Source organism: Chanodichthys erythropterus, chromosome 13 (genome assembly GCF_024489055.1).
Source record: "Chanodichthys erythropterus isolate Z2021 chromosome 13, ASM2448905v1, whole genome shotgun sequence".
In the NCBI taxonomy this organism is placed as follows: Eukaryota; Metazoa; Chordata; class Actinopteri; order Cypriniformes; family Xenocyprididae; genus Chanodichthys; species Chanodichthys erythropterus.
Genome location: NC_090233.1, coordinates 3,687,270 through 3,706,929, shown reverse-complemented (window position 1 = coordinate 3,706,929; position 19,660 = coordinate 3,687,270).

The window sequence follows — 19,660 nt, the reverse complement described above, 5'->3', positions numbered from 1 at the left end:
AAACCGTAAGTCGGATCAGTCTGAAAAGATATAGCAACTCGAGTCAGAACAGTCTGAATGTCTAGTCCGAGTTTGGTGGTTGTAGCTTGAACAGTCTAGGAGGAGATACAATTTAAAATTTAGTCTAAGAAGAATAATAATAATAAGCTTAAGTACAATATCAGTAAGTTGGCTTTTTCAAGCCAACTTAATAAGCTTAAGTACAATATCAGTAAGTTGGCTTTTTCAAGCCAACTTAATAAGCTTAAGTACAATATCAGTAAGTTGGCTTTTTCAAGCCAACTTAACTAGATAAAAAAGTTTGTAGACAAACTTTAAGTTGGCTTGAAAAAGCATAGCCAGAAAGTTTGAAGAAGTTTTAAAAGTTTGTAGTTTGAACCTTTTCAGTTTGAAATAGTTTGTTTTAGAATTGTAGTTTTAAAAGCTAGATAGATAGCTAGATAAGTAAACAGACTGATCGATAGATAGATAGATAGATAGATAGATAGATAGATAGATAGATAGTTGTCACAGATGGATATTATGGAGTTTTTATAGAGTTATTAGCATGTTCTTAGCCCAGTTTAGCACTTAGCTAATCACCATTAGCATGTAGCTATTCACTGCTAGCATGTTGGAAGTCCAGATTGCTAGCATGAGTCAAAAGAGCCAACCGCCATGTCTCTACGATGTTCTGATGCAGAGATATAGATCTTGCAAAACGGTTGCTAGGGTACTGTTTGGTTGCTAGGGACTGGCTTGGCAGCTACCAATGATGATACACCAAAAGCTGCTTGACAATACAAATCTAGCCCCATGTCTGTACGATATTCTGATGCAGAGATATAGATTTTCCAAAATGGTTGCTAGGGTACTCTGTTTGGTTGCTAGGGAGTGGCTTGGCAGCTACCAATGATGATACACCAAAAGCTGCTTGACAATACAAACCAACCCCCATGTCTGTACGATGTTCTGATGCAGAGATATAGATTTTGCAATAAGGTTGCTACGGTACTCTGTTCGTTGCTAGGGAGTGGCTTGGCAGCAACCAATGATGATACTCCAAAGGCTGCTTGACAATACAAACCAAACCCCATGTCTGTACGATGTTCTGACGCAGAGATATAGATTTTCCAAAATGGTTGCTAGGGTACTCTGTTTGGTTGCTAGGGAGTGACTTGGCAGCAACCAATGATGATACTCCAAAGGCTGCTTGACAATACAAACCAACCCCCATGTCTGTACGATTATCTGATGCAGAGATACAGATTTTCCAAAATGGTTGCTAGGGTACTCAGTTTGGTTGCTAGGGAGTGACTTGGCAGCTACCAATGATGATACTCCAAAGGCTGCTTGACAATACAAACCTACCCCCATGTCTGTACGATGTTCTGATTCAGAGATATAGATCTTGCAATTCGGTTGCTAGGGTACTGTTTGGTTGCTAGGGAGTGGCTTGGCAGCTACCAGTGATGATACTCCAAAGGCTACTTGACAATATAAACCAACCCCCATGTCTGTACGATGTTCTGATGCCGAGATATAGATCTTGCAAAACGGTTGCTAGGGTACTGTTTGGTTGCTAGGGACTGGCTTGGCAGCTACCACTGATGATACTCCAAAGGCTACTTGACAATATAAACCAACCCCCATGTCTGTACGATGTTCTGATGCAGAGATATAGATCTTGAAATACGGTTGCTAGGGTACTGTTTGGTTGCTAGGCACTGGCTTGGCAGCTACCAGTGATGCTACTCCAAAGGCTGCTTGACAATATAAAACAACCCCCATGTCTGTACGATGTTCTGATGCAGAGATATAGATCTTGCAAAACGGTTGCTAGGGTACTGTTTGGTTGCTAGGGAGTTGCTTGGCAGCTACCAATGATGATACTCCAAAGGCTGCTTGACAATATAAACCAACCCCCATGTCTGTACGATGTTCTGATGCAGAGATATAGATCTTGCAAAACGGTTGCTAGGGTACTTTGTTTGGTTGCTAGGGAGTGGCTTGTTGGCTACCAATGATGATACTCCAAAGGCTGCTTGACAATATAAAACAACCCTCATGTCTGTACGATGTTCTGATGCCGAGATATAGATCTTGCAAAACGGTTGCTAGGGTACTGTTTGGTTGCTAGGGAGTTGCTTGGCAGCTACCATTGATGATACTCCAAAGGCTGCTTGACAACATAAACCAACCCCCATGTCTCTACGATGTTCTGATGCAGAGATATAGATTTTGCAAAATGGTTGCTAGGTACTCTGTTTGGTTGCTAGGGAGTGGCTTGGCAGCTTCCAATGATGATACTCCAAAGGCTGCTTGACAATACAAACCTACCCCCATGTCTGTACGATGTTCTGATGCAGAGATATAGATTTTCCAAAATGGTTGCTAGGGTACTCTGTTTGGTTGCTAGGGAGTGACTTGGCAGCTACCAGTGATAGATAGATAGATAGATAGATAGATAGATAGATAGATAGATAGATAGATAGATAGATAGATAGATAGATAGATAGATAGATAGATAGATAGATAGATGAGTTTGAATGAGTTAGATAGATTGAATGAGTTAGATAGATAGATAGATGAGTTTGAATGAGTTAGATAGATAGATAGATTAAGTTTGATATAGATAGATAGATAGATAGATAGATAGATAGATAGATAGATAGATAGATAGATAGATAGATAGATAGATGAGTTTGAATGAGTTAGATAGATAGATAGATTAAGTTTGATAGATAGATAGATAGATAGATAGATAGATAGATAGATAGATAGATAGATAGATAGATAGATAGATAGATAGATGAGTTTGAATGAGTTAGATAGATAGATTAGATAGATAGATAGATAGATAGATAGATAGATAGATAGATAAAGTTTGATAGATAGATAGATAGATTAAGTTTGATAGATAGATAGATAGATTTAGTTAGATAGATAGATAGATAGATAGATAGATAGATAGATAGATAGATAGATGAGTTTGAATGAGTTAGATAGATAGATAGATTAAGATTAAGTTTGATAGATAGATAGATAGATAGATAGATAGATAGATAGATAGATAGATAGATAGATAGATAGATAGATAGATTTAGTTTGATAGATAGATAGATAGATAGATAGATAGATAGATAGATAGATAGATAGATAGATTTAGTTTGATAGATAGATAGATAGATAGATAGATAGATAGATAGATAGATAGATAGATAGATAGATAGATAGATAGATAGAATGAGTTTGAATGAGTTTGAATGAGTTTAAATGGCTTAGAAATAGGAATGGCAGTTAAATTGAGTCTGTGTGTTTGAATTTGAATTTTGACAGTTGGACGGAATGTTCAGATCAGCCAAGGCATTTCAATGGAAGTCAATGGGAGCTTTTTCCAGGTTTAATCAGCATTTTTAGGAAAACCGTAAGTCGGATCAGTCTGAAAAGATATAGCAACTCGAGTCAGAACAGTCTGAATGTCTAGTCCGAGTTTGGTGGTTGTAGCTTGAACAGTCTAGGAGGAGATACAATTTAAAATTTAGTCTAAGAAGAATAATAATAATAAGCTTAAGTACAATATCAGTAAGTTGGCTTTTTCAAGCCAACTTAACTAGATAAAAAAGTTTGAGGACAAACTTTAAGTTGGCTTGAAAAAGCATAGCCAGAAAGTTTGAAGAAGTTTTAAAAGTTTTAAGTTTGAAAGTTTTATTAGATAGATAGATAGATAGATTGGTAATTGTCACAGATGGATACTATGGAGTTTTTATAGAGTTATTAGCATGTTCTTAGCCCACTTTAGCACTTAGCTAATCACTATTAGCATGTAGCTATTCACTGCTAGCATGTTGAAGTCCAGATTGCTAGCATGAGTCAAAAGAGCCAACCGCCATGTCTCTACGATGTACTGATGCAGAGATATAGATTTTGCAAAACGGTTGCTAGGGTACTCTGTTTGGTTGCTAGGGAGTGGCTTGGCAGCTACCAGTGATGATACTCCAAAGGCTGCTTGACAATATAAACCAACCCCCATGTCTGGAAGATGTTCTGATGCAGAGATACAGATTTTGCAAAATGGTTACTAGGGTACTGTTTGGTTGCTAGGGAGTGACTTGGCAGCTACCAGTGATGATACTCCAAAGGCTGCTTGACAATATAAACCAACCCCCATGTCTGTACGATGTTCTGATGCAGAGATATAGATTTTGCAAATTGGTTGCTAGGGCACTCTGTTTGGTTGCTATGGTGTTGCTATGCAGTTGCTAGGGTACTCGGGGTGGTTGCTAAGGTGTTGCTATGCGGTTGCTAGGGTGTTGCTATGCGGTTGCTAGGGTACTCGGGGTGGTTGCTAGGGTGTTGCTATGCGGTTGCTATGGTACTCGGGGTGGTTGCTAAGGTGTTGCTATGCGGTTGCTATGGTACTCGGGTGGTTGCTAGGGTGTTGCTATGCGGTTGCTAGGGTACTCGGGGTGGTTGCTAAGGTGTTGCTAGGGTACTCGGGGTGGTTGCTAAGGTGTTGCTATGCGGTTGCTAGGGTACTCGGGGTGGTTGCTAGGGTGTTGCTATGCGGTTGCTATGGTACTCGGGGTGGTTGCTAAGGTGTTGCTATGCGGTTGCTAGGGTACTCGGGGTGGTTGTTAGGGTGTTGCTAGGGTACTCGGGGTGGTTGCTAAGGTGTTGCTATGCTGTTGCTAGGGTACTCGGGGTGGTTGCTAGGGTGTTGCTATGCGGTTGCTAGGGTACTCGGGGTGGTTGCTAGGGTGTTGCTATGCGGTTGCTAGGGTACTCGGGGTGGTTGCCATGGTGTTGCTATGTGGTTGCTATTGTATCCAGGCTGGTTGCTAGGATGATGCCAGGGTGATTTGTGTGGTTGCTATGCAGTTGCCATGGTGTTCTGGGTGGTTGCTAGGTTGGTTTGGGTGGTTGCTATGAGAGTTGATCATAGATAGATAGATAGATAGATAGATAGATAGATAGATAGATAGAGAGATAGATGAGAAGTGATAGATGAGAAGAGAGATAGATGAGAAGTGATAGATGAGAAGAGAGATAGATGAGAAGTGATAGATGAGAAGATAGATAGATAGATAGATAGATAGATAGATAGATGAGAAGTGATAGATGAGAAGAAAGATAGATTGATAGATAGATAGATAGATAGATTAGAAAGAGAAATAGATAGATAGATAGATAGATAGATAGATAGATAGATAGATAGATAGATAGATAGATAGATTTAGTTTGATAGATAGATAGATAGATAGATAGATTAGAAAGAGAAATAGATAGATATATAGATAGATAGATAGAGAGATAGATGAGAAGTGATAGATGAGAAGAGAGATAGATGAGAAGAGAGATAGATGAGAAGTGATAGATAGATAGATAGATGAAAAGTGATAGATGAGAAGAAAGATAGATTGATAGATAGATGAGAAGGGATAGATAGATAGATAGATAGATAGATAGATAGATAGATAGATAGATAGATAGATAGATAGATAGATTTAGTTTGATAGATAGATAGAGATAGATAGATTAAAAAGAGAAATAGATAGATAGATAGATTTAGATTGATAGATAGATAGATAGATAGATAGATAGATAGATAGATAGATTAGAAAGAGAAATAGATAGATAGATAGATAGATTAGAAAGAGAAATAGATAGATAGATAGATAGATAGATAGATAGATAGATAGATAGATAGATAGATAGATAGATAGATAGATAGATAAAGACATATTACATAGAATGGAAATTTGAATGAGTCTCAATGGATTAGAAATAGTACATAGAATGGCATCTAATAGAGTCTGATGGGCCTCTCCAACTGTCAAAATTTGAATTTTGACAGTTGGAGTTTGAATAGTTTTGGCTCATTTGAACATTCCGTCAATGAAAGTCAATGGGATTTTTCCAAGTTTTAATCAGCTTTTTTAGGAAAACCGTAAGTCTGATCAGTCTGAAAAGATATAGCACACTAAGTCAGAATAGTCTGAAGGTCTAGTCCGAGTTTGGTGGTTGTAGCTTGAACAGTCTAGGAGGAGATGCATTTAGAAATTTAGTCTAAGAAGAATAATAATAACTAGATTAAAAAGTTCGTTGAGACAAACTTTAAGTTGGCTTGAAAAAGCCTAGCCTGAAAGTTTAAAGTAGTTTATAAAGTTTAAAGTTTGAAAGTTTTCAGTTTGAAAGTTTCAGTTTTAGTTTAGTAGTTTTGATAGATAGATAGTCAGGGAAAGGTGGTTGCTAGGATTTTACTATGCGGTTGCTAAGGTACTTAGGATGGTTGCTAGGCTGTTGCTATGTGGTTGCTAGGGTACTCGGGGTGGTTGCTAAGGTGTTGCTATATGGTTGCTAGGGTACTCGGGGTGGTTGCTAGGGTGTTGCTATATGGTTGCTAGGGTACACGGAGTAGTTGCTAAGGTGTTGCTATGCGGTTGCTAGGGTACTCTGGGTGGTTGCTAGGGAGTTGCTATGGTAACCTGGGTGGTTGCTAAGGTGATGCTAGGCAGTTGCTAGGGTGTTCTGGGTGGTTGCTATGGTAACCTGGGTGGTTGCTATGATGTTGCTAGGTGGTTGGTAGTTGTCACAGATGGTTACTATGGAGTTTTTATGGAGTTTTTATAGTTATTAGCATGTTTTTAGCCCACTTTAACACTTAGCTAATCACTATTAGCATGTAGTTATTCACTGCTAGCATGTGTAGCATTTTGGAAGTCCAGATTGCTAGCATGAGTCAAAAGAGCCAACAGCCATGTCTCTACGATGTTCTGATGCAGAGATATAAATCTTGCAAAACGGTTGCTAGGGTACTCTGTTTGGTTGCTAGGGAGTGGCTTGGCAGCTACCAATGATGATACTCCAAAGGCTGCTTGACAATATAAACCAACCCCCATGTCTGTACGATGTTCTGATGCAGAGATATAGATTTTGCAAAACGGTTGCTAGGGTACTCTGTTTGGTTGCTAGGGAGTGGCTTGGCAGCTACCAATGATGATATTCCAAAGGCTGCTTGACAATATAAACCAACCTCCATGTCTGTACGATGTCCTGATGCAGAGATATAGATTTTGCAAAACGGTTGCTAGGGTACTCTGTTTGGTTGCTAGGGAGTTGGTTGCTAAGAAGTGATAGATAGATAGATTTAGTTTGATAGATAGATAGATAGATGAGAAGTGATAGATAGATAGATTGATAGATTTAGTTTGATAGATAGATAGATAGATAGATAGATAGATAGATAGATAGATAGATAGATGAGAAGTGATAGATAGATATATATAGATGAGAAGTGATAGATTTAGTTTGATAGAGAGATAGATAGATAGATAGATAGATTTAGTTTAATAGATAGATAGATAGATGAGTTTGAATGAGTTTCAATGGATTAGAAATAGTACATAGAATGGCACTTGAGTCTAATTGAGTTTTTGAGTCTAATAGGCTTCCGTAGTTTAAATTTGAATTTTGACAGTTGGAATTTGAAAGTCTTGGCTCATTTGAACATTCCGTCAATGAAAGTCAATGGGATTTTTCCGAGCTTTAATAGTCATTTTTAGGAAAACCGTAAGTCGGATCACTTAGAAAAGATATAGCACACTTGGTCAGAACAGTCTTAAGGTTTGAGCCGAATTTAGTAGTTCTAGCTTTAAAGCTCTAGGACGAGTTAGTGTTAGAAAGTTTAGTCTCAGAAGAAGAATAATAACTAGATAAAAAAGTTTGAGGACAAACTTTAAGTTGGCTTGAAAAAGCATAGCCAGAAAGTTTGAGAAGTTTTAAAAGTTTGAAGTTTGAAAGTTTAAGTTTTATTAGATAGATAGATAGTCACAGATGGATACTATGGAGTTTTTATAGAGTTATTAGCATGTTCTTAGCCCACTTTAGCACTTAGCTAATCACTATTAGCATTCACTGCTAGCATGTTGGAAGTCCAGATTGCTAGCATGAGTCAAAAAGCCAACCCCCATGTCTCTACGATGTACTGATGCAGAGATATAGATTTTGCAAAACGGTTGCTAGGGTACTCTGTTTGGTTGCTAGGGAGTGGCTTGGCAGCTACCAGTGATGATACTCCAAAGGCTGCTTGACAATATAAACCAACCCCCATGTCTGTACGATGTTCTGATGCAGAGATATAGATTTTGCAAAACGGTTGCTAGGGTACTCTGTTTGGTTGCTAGGGAGTGGCTTGCCAGCTACCAATGATGATACTCCAAAGGCTGCTTGACAATACAAACCTACCCCCATGTCTGTACGATGTTCTGATTCAGAGATATAGATCTTGCAATTCGGTTGCTAGGGTACTGTTTGGTTGCTAGGGAGTGGCTTGGCAGCTACCAGTGATGATACTCCAAAGGCTACTTGACAATATAAACCAACCCCCATGTCTGTACGATGTTCTGATGCCGAGATATAGATCTTGCAAAACGGTTGCTAGGGTACTGTTTGGTTGCTAGGGACTGGCTTGGCAGCTACCACTGATGATACTCCAAAGGCTACTTGACAATATAAACCAACCCCCATGTCTGTACGATGTTCTGATGCAGAGATATAGATCTTGAAATACGGTTGCTAGGGTACTGTTTGGTTGCTAGGCACTGGCTTGGCAGCTACCAGTGATGCTACTCCAAAGGCTGCTTGACAATATAAAACAACCCCCATGTCTGTACGATGTTCTGATGCAGAGATATAGATCTTGCAAAACGGTTGCTAGGGTACTGTTTGGTTGCTAGGGAGTTGCTTGGCAGCTACCAATGATGATACTCCAAAGGCTGCTTGACAATATAAACCAACCCCCATGTCTGTACGATGTTCTGATGCAGAGATATAGATCTTGCAAAACGGTTGCTAGGGTACTTTGTTTGGTTGCTAGGGAGTGGCTTGTTGGCTACCAATGATGATACTCCAAAGGCTGCTTGACAATATAAAACAACCCTCATGTCTGTACGATGTTCTGATGCCGAGATATAGATCTTGCAAAACGGTTGCTAGGGTACTGTTTGGTTGCTAGGGAGTTGCTTGGCAGCTACCATTGATGATACTCCAAAGGCTGCTTGACAACATAAACCAACCCCCATGTCTCTACGATGTTCTGATGCAGAGATATAGATTTTGCAAAATGGTTGCTAGGTACTCTGTTTGGTTGCTAGGGAGTGGCTTGGCAGCTTCCAATGATGATACTCCAAAGGCTGCTTGACAATACAAACCTACCCCCATGTCTGTACGATGTTCTGATGCAGAGATATAGATTTTCCAAAATGGTTGCTAGGGTACTCTGTTTGGTTGCTAGGGAGTGACTTGGCAGCTACCAGTGATAGATAGATAGATAGATAGATAGATAGATAGATAGATAGATAGATAGATAGATAGATAGATAGATAGATAGATAGATAGATAGATAGAATGAGTTTGAATGAGTTTGAATGAGTTTAAATGGCTTAGAAATAGGAATGGCAGTTAAATTGAGTCTGTGTGTTTGAATTTGAATTTTGACAGTTGGACGGAATGTTCAGATCAGCCAAGGCATTTCAATGGAAGTCAATGGGAGCTTTTTCCAGGTTTAATCAGCATTTTTAGGAAAACCGTAAGTCGGATCAGTCTGAAAAGATATAGCAACTCGAGTCAGAACAGTCTGAATGTCTAGTCCGAGTTTGGTGGTTGTAGCTTGAACAGTCTAGGAGGAGATACAATTTAAAATTTAGTCTAAGAAGAATAATAATAATAAGCTTAAGTACAATATCAGTAAGTTGGCTTTTTCAAGCCAACTTAATAAGCTTAAGTACAATATCAGTAAGTTGGCTTTTTCAAGCCAACTTAATAAGCTTAAGTACAATATCAGTAAGTTGGCTTTTTCAAGCCAATTTAACTAGATAAAAAAGTTTGTAGACAAACTTTAAGTTGGCTTGAAAAAGCATAGCCAGAAAGTTTGAAGAAGTTTTAAAAGTTTGTAGTTTGAACCTTTTCAGTTTGAAATAGTTTGTTTTAGAATTGTAGTTTTAAAAGCTAGATAGATAGCTAGATAAGTAAACAGACTGATCGATAGATAGATAGATAGATAGATAGTTGTCACAGATGGATATTATGGAGTTTTTATAGAGTTATTAGCATGTTCTTAGCCCAGTTTAGCACTTAGCTAATCACCATTAGCATGTAGCTATTCACTGCTAGCATGTTGGAAGTCCAGATTGCTAGCATGAGTCAAAAGAGCCAACCGCCATGTCTCTACGATGTTCTGATGCAGAGATATAGATCTTGCAAAACGGTTGCTAGGGTACTGTTTGGTTGCTAGGGACTGGCTTGGCAGCTACCAATGATGATACACCAAAAGCTGCTTGACAATACAAATCTAGCCCCATGTCTGTACGATATTCTGATGCAGAGATATAGATTTTCCAAAATGGTTGCTAGGGTACTCTGTTTGGTTGCTAGGGAGTGGCTTGGCAGCTACCAATGATGATACACCAAAAGCTGCTTGACAATACAAACCAACCCCCATGTCTGTACGATGTTCTGATGCAGAGATATAGATTTTGCAATAAGGTTGCTACGGTACTCTGTTCGTTGCTAGGGAGTGGCTTGGCAGCAACCAATGATGATACTCCAAAGGCTGCTTGACAATACAAACCAAACCCCATGTCTGTACGATGTTCTGACGCAGAGATATAGATTTTCCAAAATGGTTGCTAGGGTACTCTGTTTGGTTGCTAGGGAGTGACTTGGCAGCAACCAATGATGATACTCCAAAGGCTGCTTGACAATACAAACCAACCCCCATGTCTGTACGATTATCTGATGCAGAGATACAGATTTTCCAAAATGGTTGCTAGGGTACTCAGTTTGGTTGCTAGGGAGTGACTTGGCAGCTACCAATGATGATACTCCAAAGGCTGCTTGACAATACAAACCTACCCCCATGTCTGTACGATGTTCTGATTCAGAGATATAGATCTTGCAATTCGGTTGCTAGGGTACTGTTTGGTTGCTAGGGAGTGGCTTGGCAGCTACCAGTGATGATACTCCAAAGGCTACTTGACAATATAAACCAACCCCCATGTCTGTACGATGTTCTGATGCCGAGATATAGATCTTGCAAAACGGTTGCTAGGGTACTGTTTGGTTGCTAGGGACTGGCTTGGCAGCTACCACTGATGATACTCCAAAGGCTACTTGACAATATAAACCAACCCCCATGTCTGTACGATGTTCTGATGCAGAGATATAGATCTTGAAATACGGTTGCTAGGGTACTGTTTGGTTGCTAGGCACTGGCTTGGCAGCTACCAGTGATGCTACTCCAAAGGCTGCTTGACAATATAAAACAACCCCCATGTCTGTACGATGTTCTGATGCAGAGATATAGATCTTGCAAAACGGTTGCTAGGGTACTGTTTGGTTGCTAGGGAGTTGCTTGGCAGCTACCAATGATGATACTCCAAAGGCTGCTTGACAATATAAACCAACCCCCATGTCTGTACGATGTTCTGATGCAGAGATATAGATCTTGCAAAACGGTTGCTAGGGTACTTTGTTTGGTTGCTAGGGAGTGGCTTGTTGGCTACCAATGATGATACTCCAAAGGCTGCTTGACAATATAAAACAACCCTCATGTCTGTACGATGTTCTGATGCCGAGATATAGATCTTGCAAAACGGTTGCTAGGGTACTGTTTGGTTGCTAGGGAGTTGCTTGGCAGCTACCATTGATGATACTCCAAAGGCTGCTTGACAACATAAACCAACCCCCATGTCTCTACGATGTTCTGATGCAGAGATATAGATTTTGCAAAATGGTTGCTAGGTACTCTGTTTGGTTGCTAGGGAGTGGCTTGGCAGCTTCCAATGATGATACTCCAAAGGCTGCTTGACAATACAAACCTACCCCCATGTCTGTACGATGTTCTGATGCAGAGATATAGATTTTCCAAAATGGTTGCTAGGGTACTCTGTTTGGTTGCTAGGGAGTGACTTGGCAGCTACCAGTGATAGATAGATAGATAGATAGATAGATAGATAGATAGATAGATAGATAGATAGATAGATAGATAGATAGATAGATAGATAGATAGATAGATAGAATGAGTTTGAATGAGTTTGAATGAGTTTAAATGGCTTAGAAATAGGAATGGCAGTTAAATTGAGTCTGTGTGTTTGAATTTGAATTTTGACAGTTGGACGGAATGTTCAGATCAGCCAAGGCATTTCAATGGAAGTCAATGGGAGCTTTTTCCAGGTTTAATCAGCATTTTTAGGAAAACCGTAAGTCGGATCAGTCTGAAAAGATATAGCAACTCGAGTCAGAACAGTCTGAATGTCTAGTCCGAGTTTGGTGGTTGTAGCTTGAACAGTCTAGGAGGAGATACAATTTAAAATTTAGTCTAAGAAGAATAATAATAATAAGCTTAAGTACAATATCAGTAAGTTGGCTTTTTCAAGCCAACTTAATAAGCTTAAGTACAATATCAGTAAGTTGGCTTTTTCAAGCCAACTTAATAAGCTTAAGTACAATATCAGTAAGTTGGCTTTTTCAAGCCAACTTAACTAGATAAAAAAGTTTGTAGACAAACTTTAAGTTGGCTTGAAAAAGCATAGCCAGAAAGTTTGAAGAAGTTTTAAAAGTTTGTAGTTTGAACCTTTTCAGTTTGAAATAGTTTGTTTTAGAATTGTAGTTTTAAAAGCTAGATAGATAGCTAGATAAGTAAACAGACTGATAGATAGATAGATAGATAGATAGATAGATAGATAGATAGATAGATAGATAGATAGATAGATAGATAGATAGTTGTCACAGATGGATATTATGGAGTTTTTATAGAGTTATTAGCATGTTCTTAGCCCAGTTTAGCACTTAGCTAATCACCATTAGCATGTAGCTATTCACTGCTAGCATGTTGGAAGTCCAGATTGCTAGCATGAGTCAAAAGAGCCAACCGCCATGTCTCTACGATGTTCTGATGCAGAGATATAGATCTTGCAAAACGGTTGCTAGGGTACTGTTTGGTTGCTAGGGACTGGCTTGGCAGCTACCAATGATGATACACCAAAAGCTGCTTGACAATACAAATCTAGCCCCATGTCTGTACGATATTCTGATGCAGAGATATAGATTTTCCAAAATGGTTGCTAGGGTACTCTGTTTGGTTGCTAGGGAGTGGCTTGGCAGCTACCAATGATGATACACCAAAAGCTGCTTGACAATACAAACCAACCCCCATGTCTGTACGATGTTCTGATGCAGAGATATAGATTTTGCAATAAGGTTGCTACGGTACTCTGTTCGTTGCTAGGGAGTGGCTTGGCAGCAACCAATGATGATACTCCAAAGGCTGCTTGACAATACAAACCAAACCCCATGTCTGTACGATGTTCTGACGCAGAGATATAGATTTTCCAAAATGGTTGCTAGGGTACTCTGTTTGGTTGCTAGGGAGTGACTTGGCAGCAACCAATGATGATACTCCAAAGGCTGCTTGACAATACAAACCAACCCCCATGTCTGTACGATTATCTGATGCAGAGATACAGATTTTCCAAAATGGTTGCTAGGGTACTCAGTTTGGTTGCTAGGGAGTGACTTGGCAGCTACCAATGATGATACTCCAAAGGCTGCTTGACAATACAAACCTACCCCCATGTCTGTACGATGTTCTGATTCAGAGATATAGATCTTGCAATTCGGTTGCTAGGGTACTGTTTGGTTGCTAGGGAGTGGCTTGGCAGCTACCAGTGATGATACTCCAAAGGCTACTTGACAATATAAACCAACCCCCATGTCTGTACGATGTTCTGATGCCGAGATATAGATCTTGCAAAACGGTTGCTAGGGTACTGTTTGGTTGCTAGGGACTGGCTTGGCAGCTACCACTGATGATACTCCAAAGGCTACTTGACAATATAAACCAACCCCCATGTCTGTACGATGTTCTGATGCAGAGATATAGATCTTGAAATACGGTTGCTAGGGTACTGTTTGGTTGCTAGGCACTGGCTTGGCAGCTACCAGTGATGCTACTCCAAAGGCTGCTTGACAATATAAAACAACCCCCATGTCTGTACGATGTTCTGATGCAGAGATATAGATCTTGCAAAACGGTTGCTAGGGTACTGTTTGGTTGCTAGGGAGTTGCTTGGCAGCTACCAATGATGATACTCCAAAGGCTGCTTGACAATATAAACCAACCCCCATGTCTGTACGATGTTCTGATGCAGAGATATAGATCTTGCAAAACGGTTGCTAGGGTACTTTGTTTGGTTGCTAGGGAGTGGCTTGTTGGCTACCAATGATGATACTCCAAAGGCTGCTTGACAATATAAAACAACCCTCATGTCTGTACGATGTTCTGATGCCGAGATATAGATCTTGCAAAACGGTTGCTAGGGTACTGTTTGGTTGCTAGGGAGTTGCTTGGCAGCTACCATTGATGATACTCCAAAGGCTGCTTGACAACATAAACCAACCCCCATGTCTCTACGATGTTCTGATGCAGAGATATAGATTTTGCAAAATGGTTGCTAGGTACTCTGTTTGGTTGCTAGGGAGTGGCTTGGCAGCTTCCAATGATGATACTCCAAAGGCTGCTTGACAATACAAACCTACCCCCATGTCTGTACGATGTTCTGATGCAGAGATATAGATTTTCCAAAATGGTTGCTAGGGTACTCTGTTTGGTTGCTAGGGAGTGACTTGGCAGCTACCAGTGATAGATAGATAGATAGATAGATAGATAGATAGATAGATAGATAGATAGATAGATAGATAGATAGATAGATAGATAGATAGATAGATAGATGAGTTTGAATGAGTTAGATAGATTGAATGAGTTAGATAGATAGATAGATGAGTTTGAATGAGTTAGATAGATAGATAGATTAAGTTTGATATAGATAGATAGATAGATAGATAGATAGATAGATAGATAGATAGATAGATAGATAGATAGATGAGTTTGAATGAGTTAGATAGATAGATAGATTAAGTTTGATAGATAGATAGATAGATAGATAGATAGATAGATAGATAGATAGATAGATAGATAGATGAGTTTGAATGAGTTAGATAGATAGATTAGATAGATAGATAGATAGATAGATAGATAAAGTTTGATAGATAGATAGATAGATTAAGTTTGATAGATAGATAGATAGATTTAGTTAGATAGATAGATAGATAGATAGATAGATAGATAGATAGATAGATAGATGAGTTTGAATGAGTTAGATAGATAGATAGATTAAGATTAAGTTTGATAGATAGATAGATAGATAGATAGATAGATAGATAGATAGATAGATAGATAGATAGATAGATAGATTTAGTTTGATAGATAGATAGATAGATAGATAGATAGATAGATAGATAGATAGATAGATAGATAGATAGATTTAGTTTGATAGATAGATAGATAGATAGATAGATAGATAGATAGATAGATAGATAGATAGATAGATAGATAGATAGATAGAATGAGTTTGAATGAGTTTGAATGAGTTTAAATGGCTTAGAAATAGGAATGGCAGTTAAATTGAGTCTGTGTGTTTGAATTTGAATTTTGACAGTTGGACGGAATGTTCAGATCAGCCAAGGCATTTCAATGGAAGTCAATGGGAGCTTTTTCCAGGTTTAATCAGCATTTTTAGGAAAACCGTAAGTCGGATCAGTCTGAAAAGATATAGCAACTCGAGTCAGAACAGTCTGAATGTCTAGTCCGAGTTTGGTGGTTGTAGCTTGAACAGTCTAGGAGGAGATACAATTTAAAATTTAGTCTAAGAAGAATAATAATAATAAGCTTAAGTACAATATCAGTAAGTTGGCTTTTTCAAGCCAACTTAACTAGATAAAAAAGTTTGAGGACAAACTTTAAGTTGGCTTGAAAAAGCATAGCCAGAAAGTTTGAAGAAGTTTTAAAAGTTTTAAGTTTGAACCTTTTCAGTTTGAAATAGTTTGTTTTAGAATTGTAGTTTTAAAAGCTAGATAGATAGCTAGATAAGTAAACAGACTGATAGATAGATAGATAGATAGATAGATAGATAGATAGATAGATAGATAGATAGATAGATAGATAGATAGATAGATAGATAGATAGATAGATAGATAGATTGGTAATTGTCACAGATGGATACTATGGAGTTTTTATAGAGTTATTAGCATGTTCTTAGCCCACTTTAGCACTTAGCTAATCACTATTAGCATGTAGCTATTCACTGCTAGCATGTTGGAAGTCCAGATTGCTAGCATGAGTCAAAAGAGCCAACCGCCATGTCTCTACGATGTACTGATGCAGAGATATAGATTTTGCAAAACGGTTGCTAGGGTACTCTGTTTGGTTGCTAGGGAGTGGCTTGGCAGCTACCAGTGATGATACTCCAAAGGCTGCTTGACAATATAAACCAACCCCCATGTCTGGAAGATGTTCTGATGCAGAGATACAGATTTTGCAAAATGGTTACTAGGGTACTGTTTGGTTGCTAGGGAGTGACTTGGCAGCTACCAGTGATGATACTCCAAAGGCTGCTTGACAATATAAACCAACCCCCATGTCTGTACGATGTTCTGATGCAGAGATATAGATTTTGCAAATTGGTTGCTAGGGCACTCTGTTTGGTTGCTATGGTGTTGCTATGCAGTTGCTAGGGTACTCGGGGTGGTTGCTAAGGTGTTGCTATGCGGTTGCTAGGGTGTTGCTATGCGGTTGCTAGGGTACTCGGGGTGGTTGCTAGGGTGTTGCTATGCGGTTGCTATGGTACTCGGGGTGGTTGCTAAGGTGTTGCTATGCGGTTGCTATGGTACTCGGGTGGTTGCTAGGGTGTTGCTATGCGGTTGCTAGGGTACTCGGGGTGGTTGCTAAGGTGTTGCTAGGGTACTCGGGGTGGTTGCTAAGGTGTTGCTATGCGGTTGCTAGGGTACTCGGGGTGGTTGCTAGGGTGTTGCTATGCGGTTGCTATGGTACTCGGGGTGGTTGCTAAGGTGTTGCTATGCGGTTGCTAGGGTACTCGGGGTGGTTGTTAGGGTGTTGCTAGGGTACTCGGGGTGGTTGCTAAGGTGTTGCTATGCTGTTGCTAGGGTACTCGGGGTGGTTGCTAGGGTGTTGCTATGCGGTTGCTAGGGTACTCGGGGTGGTTGCTAGGGTGTTGCTATGCGGTTGCTAGGGTACTCGGGGTGGTTGCCATGGTGTTGCTATGTGGTTGCTATTGTATCCAGGCTGGTTGCTAGGATGATGCCAGGGTGATTTGTGTGGTTGCTATGCAGTTGCCATGGTGTTCTGGGTGGTTGCTAGGTTGGTTTGGGTGGTTGCTATGAGAGTTGATCATAGATAGATAGATAGATAGATAGATAGATAGATAGATAGAGAGATAGATGAGAAGTGATAGATGAGAAGAGAGATAGATGAGAAGTGATAGATGAGAAGAGAGATAGATGAGAAGTGATAGATGAGAAGATAGATAGATAGATAGATAGATAGATAGATGAGAAGTGATAGATGAGAAGAAAGATAGATTGATAGATAGATAGATAGATAGATAGATAGATTAGAAAGAGAAATAGATAGATAGATAGATAGATAGATAGATAGATAGATAGATAGATAGATAGATAGATAGATAGATTTAGTTTGATAGATAGATAGATAGATAGATAGATAGATAGATAGATAGATAGATTAGAAAGAGAAATAGATAGATATATAGATAGATAGATAGAGAGATAGATGAGAAGTGATAGATGAGAAGAGAGATAGATGAGAAGAGAGATAGATGAGAAGTGATAGATAGATAGATAGATAGATGAAAAGTGATAGATGAGAAGAAAGATAGATTGATAGATAGATGAGAAGGGATAGATAGATAGATAGATAGATAGATAGATAGATAGATAGATAGATAGATAGATAGATAGATAGATAGATAGATAGATAGATAGATAGATAGATAGATAGATTTAGTTTGATAGATAGATAGAGATAGATAGATTAAAAAGAGAAATAGATAGATAGATAGATAGATAGATAGATAGATAGATAGATAGATAGATAGATAGATAGATAGATAGATTAGAAAGAGAAATAGATAGATAGATAGATAGATTAGAAAGAGAAATAGATAGATAGATAGATAGATAGATAGATAGATAGATAGATAGATAGATAGATAGATAGATAGATAGATAGATAGATAGATAAAGACATATTACATAGAATGGAAATTTGAATGAGTCTCAATGGATTAGAAATAGTACATAGAATGGCATCTAATAGAGTCTGATGGGCCTCTCCAACTGTCAAAATTTGAATTTTGACAGTTGGAGTTTGAATAGTTTTGGCTCATTTGAACATTCCGTCAATGAAAGTCAATGGGATTTTTCCAAGTTTTAATCAGCTTTTTTAGGAAAACCGTAAGTCTGATCAGTCTGAAAAGATATAGCACACTAAGTCAGAATAGTCTGAAGGTCTAGTCCGAGTTTGGTGGTTGTAGCTTGAACAGTCTAGGAGGAGATGCATTTAGAAATTTAGTCTAAGAAGAATAATAATAACTAGATTAAAAAGTTCGTTGAGACAAACTTTAAGTTGGCTTGAAAAAGCCTAGCCTGAAAGTTTAAAGTAGTTTATAAAGTTTAAAGTTTGAAAGTTTTCAGTTTGAAAGTTTCAGTTTTAGTTTAGTAGTTTTGATAGATAGATAGTCAGGGAAAGGTGGTTGCTAGGATTTTACTATGCGGTTGCTAAGGTACTTAGGATGGTTGCTAGGCTGTTGCTATGTGGTTGCTAGGGTACTCGGGGTGGTTGCTAAGGTGTTGCTATATGGTTGCTAGGGTACTCGGGGTGGTTGCTAGGGTGTTGCTATATGGTTGCTAGGGTACACGGAGTAGTTGCTAAGGTGTTGCTATGCGGTTGCTAGGGTACTCTGGGTGGTTGCTAGGGAGTTGCTATGGTAACCTGGGTGGTTGCTAAGGTGATGCTAGGCAGTTGCTAGGGTGTTCTGGGTGGTTGCTATGGTAACCTGGGTGGTTGCTATGATGTTGCTAGGTGGTTGGTAGTTGTCACAGATGGTTACTATGGAGTTTTTATGGAGTTTTTATAGTTATTAGCATGTTTTTAGCCCACTTTAACACTTAGCTAATCACTATTAGCATGTAGTTATTCACTGCTAGCATGTGTAGCATTTTGGAAGTCCAGATTGCTAGCATGAGTCAAAAGAGCCAACAGCCATGTCTCTACGATGTTCTGATGCAGAGATATAAATCTTGCAAAACGGTTGCTAGGGTACTCTGTTTGGTTGCTAGGGAGTGGCTTGGCAGCTACCAATGATGATACTCCAAAGGCTGCTTGACAATATAAACCAACCCCCATGTCTGTACGATGTTCTGATGCAGAGATATAGATTTTGCAAAACGGTTGCTAGGGTACTCTGTTTGGTTGCTAGGGAGTGGCTTGGCAGCTACCAATGATGATATTCCAAAGGCTGCTTGACAATATAAACCAACCTCCATGTCTGTACGATGTCCTGATGCAGAGATATAGATTTTGCAAAACGGTTGCTAGGGTACTCTGTTTGGTTGCTATGGTGTTGCTATGCAGTTGCTAGGGTACTCGTGTTGCTAGGCGGGTGCTTGGGTTCTCGGGTGGTTGCTAGGGTGTTGCTATGCGGTTGCTAGGGTACTCGGGGTGGTTGCTAAGGTGTTGCTAGGG